Genomic DNA, 13,345 nt, shown 5'->3' with positions numbered 1-13,345 from the left:
AGACATTCCAGGGTCTCTGGATGGCGCCGGACGCCGCGGGGTGGTTGGCACTCTTTGCTTTGGAGGCGGAAGAATATTGCAGCAAGCGGTTGACCGACCGCGTTCCCCTCCCACCCTGCTCCTACGGGGTTTCCGCGTCCCTGAAGCGGATGCGCCGGGCCGGGCCGGACGGGAGGCGGAAGCCGGAGGCGCGCCGCGTGCAGGTGGCCCGGCTTTCCCCCCGGGAGTCCTTGCGCCGAGCTCGTCCTTCGCGGCGCCCGGGGTCGAAGAGGCAGGGGCACCCCCACTCTGCACCGGAGGCGGGTCGGGTGATTCCGCCCGATGACATAGCGATGGGAAAAGGGTGTTGAATGTGACAATGAAGGGCTACCCGGCTTTTAGCCCGAGCACTTAAAGCCCATTCAGATGGTAAAAGCGTGACAGTCCTTGGGAAAGTCGGCCGCCCTGCGCGTCCCCGGAAGCCCGGGTCACCGCCCTGCGCGGGGCGAGCGAGGACGTGCGGCGGCCTCTGCAAGCGTCTCTGGAGCAGCCAACTCTGTTCCTCCCCTGTTGTTGTCTCAGGTCTCCTCTAGCTTTCTTTCAAACAATGCTCTTCATTATCACCGTGGTGAGGAATGCCTGATAAAGTCATTTTAAAACTTTTTTGGATGACAGCTAAGGAGGAGTCATGTTTCCTTACAATGAAGACATTTAAGTGCATGCTCCTGACACATGCAGCTTCATGCTGTTTGGGGACGAGAGGTTTTGGTTCTGGTCTATAGAGGTCTGTCTTTAAAGACTTGAGTTTTAATTGCTTATTCGTCATGCATGTTCATTTACTGAAAGTGAGATCAACACAACACTTGCTGTTCAAATAAACTGCATGATTCTTGAAGGTCTAGAGATTTTCAACTGCAGTCTTAACCCAGGCCCATTGGTAAAAACGTTTCTACTCATGTAACTCCCCCTCACCCCCCATTTTCCCCCAAAAAAATGTCTCACAAAACAGCAGCATATACCTCTGAAGACAGGAGGCAAAACAATGCTAGCTCTGTGAATTTTCTCTTCTCGTGCGAATCTATAACTGCCACAGAGCGACAAAGAAAGAGCTCAATGAGAAGACATACTCATGTAACTTTTAAATACAATCCTTCTGGTGCAGCAAGATATCACCAATATTCAGGAAAACGTTTTCTCATTAATTCAGAAGACCAACCTAAAGTCTGAGACTGGAAATACTGATTCTTAATTTTCTATATTTGTGTATCATATTTTATATGATACATGTATTTTTACCTTTATTTCAAAATTATTGTGCCATGAACTGACAAAAATAAATACGATAAAAAGGTGGACCTCAGTCTGGTGATGTGGTTCCTATGCATCTGCCTGTAATGTTCAAAGCTGGACATTTTCTGAGAATGAGCATGAGAGTGGCCAACCAACCATTTAGTCTTACCCTAAAGACTCAAGTGAAACTAAATGGTGAAGAAACCAATGAAAATACTGAATCAGAAAAGTGACGTATTTTCATTGGTTTCTTCACCATTTAGTCTCACTTGAGTCTTTAGGTTGTAATCATCACTCATAGGTTGAAATCAACGATTAACGCCTAATTGTTGGGAATTGTCTTTACATTTAACACTACTGTTAAATGCTGTGCAGGATTTCCAGTGTCTTAAGAGGAAATAATCAAGGGCTAAACTCTGGTTTAGGTCACAATTGTTGAAGTGATTTTAATGTAAGAAAGCTCTATAATCCAAAATTCAGTGAAAATCCACAGTCAAAATCCAGAACCCCATTGCCTGCAACCCTGCAATGTATTTATAATGAATGCTGTGCTCACCACATTTGTTTATGCTTACTCAATAGCATTCATGAATAATAAAGGAGTTAAAGATCTAAATACAAGTTTTGCATATCAGTGTACAAGCACACGCTTTTATAGTTGAGAAAAAAAATTTCTACTTACTTGAGATCTAAAATTAGATATCCTTCCCAAAGTCAACAGTAAATGCTTCTTTGCTCACCCGGAGTTTGTGAGGACATTTATTCTGCAAATGATGCTAAAAATCAGATTATTTCCCCTTGTGAGCCACCTAGTTTAGTTTTGCTCTTTAGTAGCCTCAGCTGACAATTCTAAACCCATCTAGCAATTGTAAGCCAATATTCACCAGAGGAGAGGAATCATGGAATTAGGTAGTACAAATTTGTCAGTATGACATGGAAAGACAGTAACAAAACCTTAAAAGAATATGCTTTATGTTGGTAGTGACATCCTATAGAAGTATCATGTATTCTCATCATTCAGGGAATATTGTATGCCACCTTAAGATCCTCACATTATTTTAAGTTCATTAGTTCATTTTGTGGTACCTATACATTCAAAGCACTGTCTTGCCCTGACCCGTATGGCTTAGTTGTTTGGAACATCATCCCATACAAGGAAGGCTAGCAGGTTCAATTCCTGGTTAGGGCAAATGCCCAGGTTGAGGGCTCTATGTGTGGTCGACATGGGGTGAGTATGGCAGGCAATTGATCGATATTTCTCTCACAGATTGATGTTTCTCTATCTCCCTTCCACTCTCTAAAAATCAACAGAAAACACATTCTTGGGTGAGGATTAAATAATAATAATAGTAATAATAAAGCAGTGTCTTTATAAGCTATTAATAAGCAAAAATATGTTAAGGTATGTGTTTCAGATCTTTAACTCATTTATTACTCATTAATATAATTTATTATTTAGTAAATACACACTATAATACATGCTGTTCCTCCATTTATAATTTAAGTATTTAAAAAGAATTGCCAAAAAAAAAAAAAAGAATTGCCATGAGCTGGATAGAAACAGTAGTGTTCAATTGTGAACACTCTTTATTATTCAATTGTGGGAGGAAATTAGAGGTTAGATTGTGCTTAAATATAGGCAGTGTCAACTGAAGCATTTTTTTTTTTAAATCAATGTTTATTGTTCATATTATTACAAAGGTTCCTCATTTCTTCCCCCCTCCACCAGGTTCTCACCCCACCCTCCGCCCCCTCCCCATCCCCCATTGTCCTCATCCATAGGTGCACAGTTTATGTTCAGTCTCTTCCTCCCTTTCCCCGATAGTAAATCCCTTTTCAGATAGTAAATCAGTTACTTAGCATTTTCTCATATCAATAATACCTCCACATGCCCAATGATACACTTCACACAAAAGACATTTCCAAATAGGTCAACCAGCCTCATCCAGGCCCCACCCAAGGCACTCACAGATCAACACCCCAGCGCTATACTAACTCAACACATCCAGATCTAAGCCTTCATCACTTGATTCAGCAGACCCTCAAGTTCCCACAAAAGTTTCTAGCCATGTCTGAGAGGCAGCCGTGGGGCAGGGGCAGGCGAGGAGCGAGCTATTCCGGGCCTGGCTGCTCTGGGCCTGGCCTCTGTTGCTCTGGTTCGTTCCACAACCAGCTGCTCCGGGTCTGGTCACTGCCGCTCCCGACCTAGTTGCTCTGGACTTGGCTGCTGCTGCTCTGGGCCTGGCTGCACCTGACCCGGCTGCTCTGGGCCCGGCTGCTCCGGGCCCGGCCACTCCGGCCTGGCCGCTCCCATCCTGGCAACCGCTGCTTCAGGCCTGGCCACACCAGACCCGGCTGCTCCGGGCCTGGCCGCTCCCAGCCTGGCAGCTGCTGCTTTGGGCCTGGCCGCTCCCAGCCTGGCAGCCGCTGCTCCGGGCCTGGCCTCACCAGACCCAGCTGCTCCAGGCCTGGCCTCTCCCAGCTTGGCAGCCGCTGCTCCAGGCCTGGCCACACCAGACCCGGCTGTTCCGGGCCTGGCCGCTCCCAGCCTGGCAGCCGCTGCTCCGGGCCTGGCCGCACCAGACCCGGCTGCTCCGGGCCTGGTCGCTTCCAGCCTGGCAGCTGCTGCTCTGGGCCTGGCTGCTCCCAACCTGGCTGCTCTGGGCCCAGCTTCTCCGGGCCCGGCCACTCCGGGTCTGGGTGTTCCTGGACTGGCCACCCTGGGTTTGGCCGCCTCCGCCTCAGGCCTGGCTGCCACTGCCCCAGGTCTGGCTGCTCCAGTGCTGGCTGTTGATTTTCTGGTTCTGGATGCTGCTGCTCTGGGGCCTGACCGTTGCTGCTCCGGGCCCGGCTGCCACTGCCTTGTGCCTGGCCACTCTAGGCCTGGCCGCCGCTGTTCCAATATTCTGTCCTTTTATTTTTTTTTATTTTTTTTTATTTAAAAAAAAAACACATTTATGTTGCAATGTTGGCTGCTGAGTTGAGTTCTGACTTAGTCTTTGATTTTTCAAGATCTTCTTTGTATTCTTTCTTAAGTAATTTTACTATCTTTTGCTCTCACTTGATTTCTTCACATTGAGAACTTCTTTGGTTTCTTCCTCCTTGTCCTGGAAGCTCAGCAGGTTGGCCTGTGGCACCCCTTTGTTCTCCATGGGCTCCTGCGCTGCTTCAGCCTGTTGCCGGGGTTGGCGCCGCCCAGGAAGCAGCCACCGGCCTCAGCTCCATTGCCCGAGCTCAGCGGTCGAAGGCTCAGGGGCACCCCCCGCCCCCCCGGGGGCCCCATCGTCCGGCTCCTTGCTGGTGCCCGGCTGGCCGGTGTCCGGCAGGGGCTCCTGCTCCTCGTCGCGTTCCTCCAGTCTGGAGCTTTTTTTCTTCTTCCTGCTAGGGGAGTCTAGGATCAGAGTCAACAGACTGTCCTCTGCGCGCAGTGTGCGCGACTCTGGGGGCTCCGCTTTTCGCCGCTCCCCTGGGATTCCTCCTCACAGCCCCATCTCCCCCTGCCTGAGCCTGGGTCCCCAGGGTCTGGCCTAGGACTGGGGTTCAGAGCAGTCCGGACTGAGGCTCAGCACCACCGGAGGCTTTGTTTCTTCCGGCTAGGGTAATCCAGCATCAGAGTCAACATTCAGTCCTCTGCGCACAATGTGCGCGCGACTCCGGGGGCCCTGCTTTTCGCTGCTCGCTTGGGATTCCGCCTCACAGCCCAGTCTGCCCCTGCCGGAGCCTGGGTCCCCAGGGTCTGGCTCATAACTGGGGGTCAGCGCTGCTGGTTCGGGGGTTTAGCCCAGGCTGGGGGTTTTATTTTCTTCCTGCTAGGGAACGCCAGGCAGCACCCAGCCCTCTCCTCCTCTCCGGCTGTGACCTCTCTGCAAGCGCGTGCGTGCAGGCGCGCAGCATGTCTCCGTACCTTAGGCTTTTTTTCAGCTCCTCTGATTTTCCTTCTGGTTTTCTCTTTCCTTTTTGTTGTAGAATTTTCAGTCAGTCGACTACCTGTAGCTCTGGGCGATGTCCACTCTACATTTTAGCTGTATTCCATTGAATTTGTTGTGTGCTGCTGCGGTTAGATGTCTACCCGAGCAGCCATCTTGAATCCTCCAGAGGTTTCTTTCTCAACTGAAGCATTTTGGAAGGTGGCACTCACTGCCACAATCTTTACAATAATTTTTGGTCATTTTTAAAAGTTAGTGTAAAGATTTTGCCATTTTTTAAAAATATATTTTATTGATTTTTTACAGAGAGGAGAAGGATAGAGAGCTAAAACATCGATCAGCTGCCTCCTGTATACCCCCTACTGGGGATGTGCCTGCAACCAATGTACATGCCCTTGACTGGAATCGAACCCGGGACCTTTCAGTCCACAGACTGACGCTCTATCCACTGAGTCAAACTGGTTTTGGCTAGATGAATCAAACTGGTTTTTGGCTAGATCTTGCCATTTTAAAGCCATTTACATGAAGACAGGTGAAGATATAAATAGAGTTGAAGAAAATGGAGAAAATTGAGGAGGGCCATGGAAGGTTTTACTGAGCTATATAAGGACTGGATTTAAATCCATTAATCCAAGGTTATCAAACTCTATTGTGTAACCACAATATGGCAGTTTTTCTAGCTCTACCCTTATAAAGACTAAAATAAAAAATTGTACTTCAGTATATCTATAACTGGTATGCATAAAACTCTAAAGGGAGATCTAGTTTAACACATATACATGTGGACTCTGCCCTCCCACCTTTTCAAAATAAAAGGTGGAGTCAGCTTTTTATTTTTTAAAATTCTAAACTTAAAGAAAAATTGCAAGAATAAAGCAATGAACACCAAATATTTGCCACACTTACCAACTCATACCAGTTTACTATATTTGTTCTCTCTCATACTTACCTATGACTTTTTTCTGAAGTTTTTGAAAGTCACAGAGATAACAGTGTCACTTCACTCCTAATAGTTTAGCACTACCTCCTAAAAACAAAGATATTCTTCCATAAAACCAAACAATCCTATTAGAACATGAACAGAATACATGGAGGAAAGACATTTTGCTGAAGAGGATATACAGTTTGGCAATAGCACATGAAAAGGTATGTAACATAATTAAATACAAATAAAAACCACCATGAAATATCACTATATATCTATTAGAATGGCTAAAATAAAAAATTGTGACAATACCAAATCCTGTCAAGGATGGGAAGGAACTACATCACTCATACATTGCTGGTGGGAATATAAAATGGTAAAGCCACTCCAGAAAAACAGTTTGGTAGTTTTTGTTTTTGTTTTTTAAGTGCAACTACCACATATTGCAGCAATTTTACTCCTGGGCATTTATCTGAGAAATGCTCACACAAAGACTTGTGAATGAAAGGCCATAGCAGCTTTTCTTACAATAATGGAAAGCTGGCAACAATTCAGATGTCTTTCAGTGGGTGAATGGTTAACCGGCACTACATTTATAGCACAGAATACCACTCAATAATAAACATGAAGGATATGTTTATTAATATAAACACAGCCTAGATGAATCATTAGACTATCATGTTGAATGAAAGAAAATCTCCATGATTCTACATTTACATTTAGCATTCTTGAAAAGACAAAACTATAGAAATGGAGAACATGTTAGTAATTGCCAGAGATTAAGGAGGGGGTAGGGACAGGAGAGAAGTGCATGGTTATAAAAGGAGCACAAGAGAGATCCTGTGGTGATGGAAGTGTTCATATCTTGACTGTATGCCTGTCAATATCCAGGTTGTGATGTACTGTAGTTTTTTAAGATGTTACCATTGAGAGACATTAGGGAAAGAGTACATGTATGATCTCACAACTGCATGTGAATCTATGAATCTATAATTATCTCAAAATGAAAATGAAAAGTTTAATAGTAAACAGAATAATTGCTAAAGGTAATATGGTATTCTGATTGGATCCTGATACAATAGAATGATGAGGTTACTAGATCTGTTTGAACCAATATGGAAAGATATTCAGGATATATTGCAAATGGAACAAGCTCATCGAAGAACATATCGTTTAGTAACATCCTATTTGTATTAAAAAAGAACTATATATATATTAGCATGGTCTATATCTAGTGAGAGGTCTCTCCTTGGGTGGCAGATAGCAACCTTCTCAGTGTGTCCTCACATGGCTTTTCCAAACATATTAGTGTGTTAGAGTGGAGAGAGAGAGAGAGGTCTGGGGAAGGAAGGGAGGAAACTTAACTATAATTATTTCAAACACTGGTGGTCTGGTACACAAAATTCATGCATGGGGCGAGGGGTGTCCCTCAGCTCAGTTTGCACCCTTTCCAATCTGGGACCCCTTGGGGACAGTCAGAATGTCCAGGACCGTTGGCTCCTAACTGCTCACCTGCCTGCCTGCCTGATAGCCCCTAACCACTCTACCTGCTGGCTTGCTTGCCCCAATGGCCCATCCCCCTGCTGGCCTTCTCATCCCCAACTGCGCCCCCGTCGGCCTGCCCACCCTCAACTGCCCTCGCCTCCTGGTCTGATCACCCCTAACTGCCTCTGCCTCAGCCCCACCATCATGACTTTGTCAGGAAGTTCTCCCGTTCTAATTAGCATATTACCCTTTTATTAGTGTAGATTCCTAGAAGGACACATTTCTTTTTTTTTTTAATTTTTTTTTCCATTTTTTAAATTAAATTATTATCTGTGTACATATTTTAACATTGCCCCCCCTCCCATACATACCCTCCCTCCCCAGAGTTTTGTGTCCATTGGTTGTACTTATATGCATGTATACAAGTCAAGAAGGACACATTTCTTCCAGAGAAAGTGCATAAATGAGAGAGAAGGAAACTTTTAAATTTTACTTGACATACTTTTGTTCAATTTATTTTGTACCATTGGCATACCAATATTTTGTACTGGATAATAATGCAGATTTTGTAATCAAAGAAAACATGCAATTGCGAGAGAAACATCAAAAGTAATGTCCATCACTAACTACACATTTCCCTCATCTTTCAGGTAATTTGTGGACACTGTCCTGATAAAACATTTCTTATTTTGAGGCAAACCATTCAGAGACTCAATTTTCCACTTCTTTGTACGTTTTGAAGTGCTGCTCAGAAAATCAGAACAAGTGGTAATCTGAAGGAGCAAAGTCTGGTGAATACAGCGGGTGGGTTAATATTTCCTAGCAAGATCTTTTAACGTGTCTTCAGCTGGTTTTAAAGTGTGTGATGGTGCATTATCATGAAGCAAAATTACTTTGCTGTGTTTTCTGGCACATTCTGGTCATTTCATGATCAAAGCGTGGTTCATATCAATTATTTGTTGTTGGTAGTGATCAGTATTAACAGTTTCACCTGGTTTTAGAAGCTCATAATACACCACACCTTCCTGATCCCACTAAGCGCAGAGCATTGTCTTCTTTTCTAAGCAATTTGGTCTTGCAGTCGATGTTGATGGTTGACCTGGATCAACCAATGACTTTGTGCATTTGGGATTCTCAAAATAAATCCACTTTTCATCGCCAGTCACTTTTAGATGTAAAAAAGACTTTCTTTCGTGCTGTTGAAGCAACATTTTACTGATGACCTTTCAGTTTTCCGTTTATCTTTTGTTCAGTTGATATGGCACCCATATAAACCCATATCTTTCCTTTAAAATCTTTCCCATTGCTTATAAATGATCAGGAATTGTTTGCTGAGGAACGTTTAATCTTTCTGCAAGTTGTTTTTGACTTTGACATGTATCTTCATCCAATAATGCTTGTAACTGTTGGCCTTCAAACTTTTTCAGTTGACCTGGACATTCCTTGTCTTTCACATTGAAATCATCACTTTTTTGCATTCCTGAGACCTCCCACAAACCCTCTGCTTATGCAAATGAGAACTAGGCAAAAAAGAATGCTGTTTAAAAGCAAATTTTAAGCTTAATAAAAAGGAGAAAATTTAAAATCTCTTCTGCTACTATTTATAAGATAAACGGAAAGTTATTCTACAAGCATTAAATCTGATAATTAATCAGTCACCATAAGCAAAAATAGAGTCACTTGATGAGGCTCTGTCTCTGTTTAGGTTTAAGAAGAAATACCAAAAACTTTCCTGAGGTGTTTTATTTTATTGTGTCTATTTACTATATACCTGTTGAATGGATATCATGCAAGAGGTCTGGCCATTTGGTCCTGCCCACTGATCATTCCAGGAAGTAGTTCTACCATTTGGTCTAATTAACATATTAGTGCTTTGTTATATAGGGTTGATTGATTAGAGGGAATGATAGGGAGATTTGTTGTTCCACTTATTTATGCATTCATACTTTGTTTCTTGTATGTGCCCTGACCAAGGATGGAAACTCAACATTGGTGTATTGGAATGATGATCTAATCAACTGAGCTACCTGCCAGGGCCCTGAGATGTTCAATGCTTCTTACATCTTTAGTAACCTTCCTTCTATTGCAAAGCAAATACAATTTTGTAGTGTTTCTTCAATCTACAGAATATGGTTATAGTAGAAAATGGAATTTGTTTGCTTAAATTGTAGTTGAACCAGTCTGTTCCCTTTATTCCTGATATTGATTTACCTTTCTATATAATCTGATGTTTCTCTATTAGTGGATTACCTTTCTATATAATCTGATGTTTCTCTATTAGTGGATTAAAAGTTCCCTTTATTCCTGATATTGATTTACCTTTCTATATAATCTGATGTTTCTCTATTAGTGGATTAAAATAAAACCCCAGACTCTGTGTCTAGCTGTCCTTTTGCCAGCTAAAATGAAACATGATCCTAATAGGTTAATGCTAAATACACTTCAAAACCTTGTTCCTGGACAAGATGGTGCTATGGTAAACTCAGTTGTCAAACTCCCTCCCGATGCTCTCTCTGGACTGAGCTCCTGGCATGCCAAAAGAAGTAAAAGCCAAAGTCTCTGTATGGGAAGCTTCCTGTCTTTTCCTGCCTATCTCTAACCTGGGATAAGCTGCTGAATCTATTAGAGACACTATTGTCTGTGTCCCTGGGCTATGCATATATGGATATTAATTCCCGAGTTAATCTCTTCTACCCCTTACCCCCACCCCCTCCTTCTTCTGAAGTTTATTAGTCTGTTCCTTGGTTTTATGTCTCTGGATCTATTTTGTTCATCTGTTTATTTTGTTCATCAGCTAGTACATTAGTGAGATCACATGATACTTATCTTTCTAATCTGAAGAGTATTATGCAAAAGTGCTTGCTTTAGAATGCTTTGCTTGAGCCCACAAGGATGAGAGCCGCTGGGGAGATCCCTGAGGCTAATTTGTGGGAATCAGGTTTCACAGCTTCCCGGGGAACTCTGAATGGTTTGTGGCTCTAAGTAGACTCTTTAGGCTCCCGGGGGCATCAATGACCTCCTTTGCTTGACCTTGCCTCTCCAAGTGAGGATTTTTTTGGTCCCTGTCTATTAAAGTCTTGATTTTTTTTTAAAGTTAAAAGATTGATATTTAGCCGAAACCGGTTTGGCTCAGTGGTAGAGCGTAGGTCTGCGGACTGAAAGGTAGCAGGTTCAATTCTGGTCAGGGAGGGGCATGTACATTGGTTGCAGGCACATCCCCGGTAGGGGGTGTGCAAGGGGCAGCTGGTCGGTGTTTCTCTCTCCCTTCCTGTCTGTAAAAAATCAATAAAAATATATTAAAAAAAAGATAGATATTTTACCTCTGCCCCCTCTTGAAAGCTCACTAAAATAATGGTAAAAGTTTTTTTTTTCTTCTTTCTTTCTTTCTTTCTTTCTTTCTTTCTTTCTTTCTTTCTTTCTTTCTTCCTTCCTTCCTTCCTTCCTTCCTTCCTTCCTTCCTTCCTTCCTTCCTTCCTTCCTAATTTTTTTTTTAATTGACTTCAGAGAGAAGAAAGGAGAGGAGGGAGAGAGCAATATATAGAAACATCAGTGGTGTGAATCATTGATTGGCTGCCTCTGCACACCCTCTACTCTGGATCAAGCCCACAACTCAGGCATGTGCCCTGATTGGGAATCAACTGTGACCTCTTGGTTCATGGGTCGACACTCAAACACTGAGCTACACTGACCAGGCTAAAAGTCTTGTTTAAAAGACATACACACTGGAGAAAATTGGAAACAGAAAACAGCTTACAAAGCTGCTTAAATTGGGTAGAAAATGGGAGAAATGATGATGAAATTAGCAGATAGGAGAAAGCTTAGTCCTAAACTGGGAAGGGGCAAAAGCTGATAAACAACCTCATTCATATTGTAGAACCAAAGGTTCAGGAATTGGTACCATCATGTTCCTTTGGACATGGTGAAATATGGTGGAAATCATACTTGGGTAAAAACTGCTGTTTGAATTTTAACCTTGCTATCTGACTTCGAGGGTAGTTACAGGAGATTGACTCCCACTGACTCAGTAGCTTTAGGGGTAGAAACTATAGATAACCTTTAGTTCTGCTTTTGTATTATGGGCAAGATAGGGCCACATTCCAATGTTCAGCAGGGTGTGACTGGGAGCCGACCCTGCGGGCTGTCCCCAGTCTTTAGAATTTAGTCCTGAGGGGCCAATCAGGGTTAGCCGAGGCAGTGACATCACCAACCTGAGTAAAACCCCTGGACTGGGCGAAATTCGCTCTCTTCCACCATGCTGCGGCATGAGTGGGATAGCCCATGCTAGCATGGAGATGGCTCTTTTGTTTATTGCATCGGACTCGGCTCCCTGGTGGTCCTTGGGGATCATGACTGGAATCCCCAGCCAGGACCATGAGGGACCCCCATTCCGAGGAACCTGACTGGCCGCTGTAGGTGTGTGTTTGTCTGTGTTTTTGTGTGAGCGCCCTGGAGGGACTGCCCCTCCATCGGGGCTCTTACCTGGGTGTTTACCGGCTGCTGCGTCAGCCATGGTTTGAGTCCAGATTCGAATCTGTAATAAATTCTAGCATGCTTAATCAAATTGGCTCCGGTGGTCCATCTCTTGGGGACTCGCTTCGTAACACATGGGATGTAAGAATAAAACAGGAACACTCGTAGAAAATTTGTTGAAAAAAAGCAATTTGAATTTGTTAGAGCAGACAGGGCAAACACATAGTCTGGAATGTGTAAATTACTTGTTCCTAAGTGTTTTTGATTAGGGAAGATAAGATCTTGTGATTTATCATCTGGCTGTAAATTGCTCAGCCAGGTAACTCTGTCTCATTTTCCTCATTCCATTTGTCAATGAATGTTCCTAGCTTTTTACTAAACAGTCTCAGAATCATGTATGATCAAAAGCAATTGCCAGGGTCTTAAGCACAGAAGAATAGAGAAAAGTGAAAACAATGTCCACAAATGCTCATAAATTTGTAGGGTGTATACATTACTATTAAAGAGGCCAACCAGAGGCCAAAGGGACAACCAGAGGCCCTTATGGACAGACCCTTCACAGAATCTTCCTATATAGATGAGCAGTTAGTGTCTTCCCAGGTCTTCCCTGTGCACATGCAATTAACCCCACTCCTCCTTAGTACTAGCCCCAGGCCTGTGACAATCACATTTCCTTTGAGGAGCTGCTGTGCCCTTCCCCCTGCCACACACATGTAATATACATGGAGGAACCTCAGGTACCTGCATGGAATCCTGGGACATGAACCTTCTAAGGTCAAGTACATTTCTATTTCCTGCCTTTCTCCATCTCTGATTGGGCATGTGCACATAAGCAGCAGTTGACGTCCTCTGATTCAGATTCAGATACTCAACTTAAAGAAAACTAGAATCTGGATCCCAAATCTGAAAGACAATAGAATAGCCCAATTCTGTACACTAATGACTCATTTCAATGTAATGAGAATAAATGTGAAATTAACCTAGAAAAAAGAAAGAGCAGACTTCAGGAATTCCTGCCCTTCTTTATGTAGTTAGGCATCATTTCCTCATTTAATCTGGCTAAGACTCCAGATTTTTTCTACAAAGATAGTAAAATAGTAAGTCTCTGATTAGACGCCCCTCATGAAGCTTTACTTAAAATTTGGTGGTCAACGTAGAGAACTATGGTTTTATCATCTCATACTATTAGACTTGGGGTAGGCCTACCTTCAAACCCAAAGGACTGCTTACTCTTCCATAAAGAAGATTTTGCTATGCCATAGTGATTTAC

General features: G+C 43.4%; 1 non-coding gene across 1 annotated transcript; it reads right to left on the bottom strand.

Annotated features, from left to right (window-relative positions):
- Positions 1-970: 970 nt before the first annotated feature.
- On the bottom strand, positions 971-1,102 carry LOC118725070. Its single transcript, XR_004989818.1, has one exon. It is a non-coding gene; the product is annotated as a small nucleolar RNA SNORA75 (small nucleolar RNA).
- Between the last annotated feature and the right edge of the window lie 12,243 nt (positions 1,103-13,345).

Source organism: Pipistrellus kuhlii, unplaced genomic scaffold (genome assembly GCF_014108245.1).
Source record: "Pipistrellus kuhlii isolate mPipKuh1 unplaced genomic scaffold, mPipKuh1.p scaffold_m20_p_2, whole genome shotgun sequence".
Classification (NCBI taxonomy): Eukaryota; Metazoa; Chordata; class Mammalia; order Chiroptera; family Vespertilionidae; genus Pipistrellus; species Pipistrellus kuhlii.
This window is presented reverse-complemented; position numbering and strand designations above follow the sequence as displayed.